This window comes from Mizuhopecten yessoensis, unplaced genomic scaffold (genome assembly GCF_002113885.1).
Source record: "Mizuhopecten yessoensis strain PY_sf001 unplaced genomic scaffold, ASM211388v2 scaffold6111, whole genome shotgun sequence".
In the NCBI taxonomy this organism is placed as follows: domain Eukaryota; kingdom Metazoa; phylum Mollusca; class Bivalvia; order Pectinida; family Pectinidae; genus Mizuhopecten; species Mizuhopecten yessoensis.
In genome coordinates this window covers 52,392-52,784 of record NW_018406385.1, presented here as the reverse complement: position 1 = coordinate 52,784, position 393 = coordinate 52,392, and the positions used below count along the sequence as shown (strand labels likewise).

Here is a 393-nt window from a genome sequence, read left to right as displayed (position 1 = left end):
AGTGTTGCATTATGTAGGATTGTGCTTAGTGTTGCATTATGTAGGCTTGTGTGTAAGGTTACATTATGTAAGATTGTATGGAATATAAAAGTATGTAAGATTGTTTGTAATGTTACATTTTTGGTGATTGTGGGGTAAAATTAAGAAGATTTTGTGTAATGGTTTAATGTTTAATTAAGTGAGATGTTAAATTATGTAAAATTTTGTGTAGTATCAAATGAAGCAAAACAAAAAGGTATTTTCCTACTTTAAAGGTCAAAGGGGTCAAACATGCCAAAATAACTTCTCCTGACAAACTGATATGCCTAGAACCTAATATTTGGTTGTTGACTTTCTGTTCAACCTCACGGTCTACTCTTAGTACCTTATACCAGTTAGACTGCCACACCACCA

At 32.6% G+C, this 393-nt stretch overlaps 1 protein-coding gene across 1 annotated transcript in view; it reads left to right on the top strand.

Moving 5' to 3' along the window:
* LOC110451496 (organic cation transporter protein-like) overlaps nt 1-393 on the top strand; it is a 35,235-nt gene that overhangs the window by 33,480 nt on the left and 1,362 nt on the right. The window lies entirely within an intron of this gene.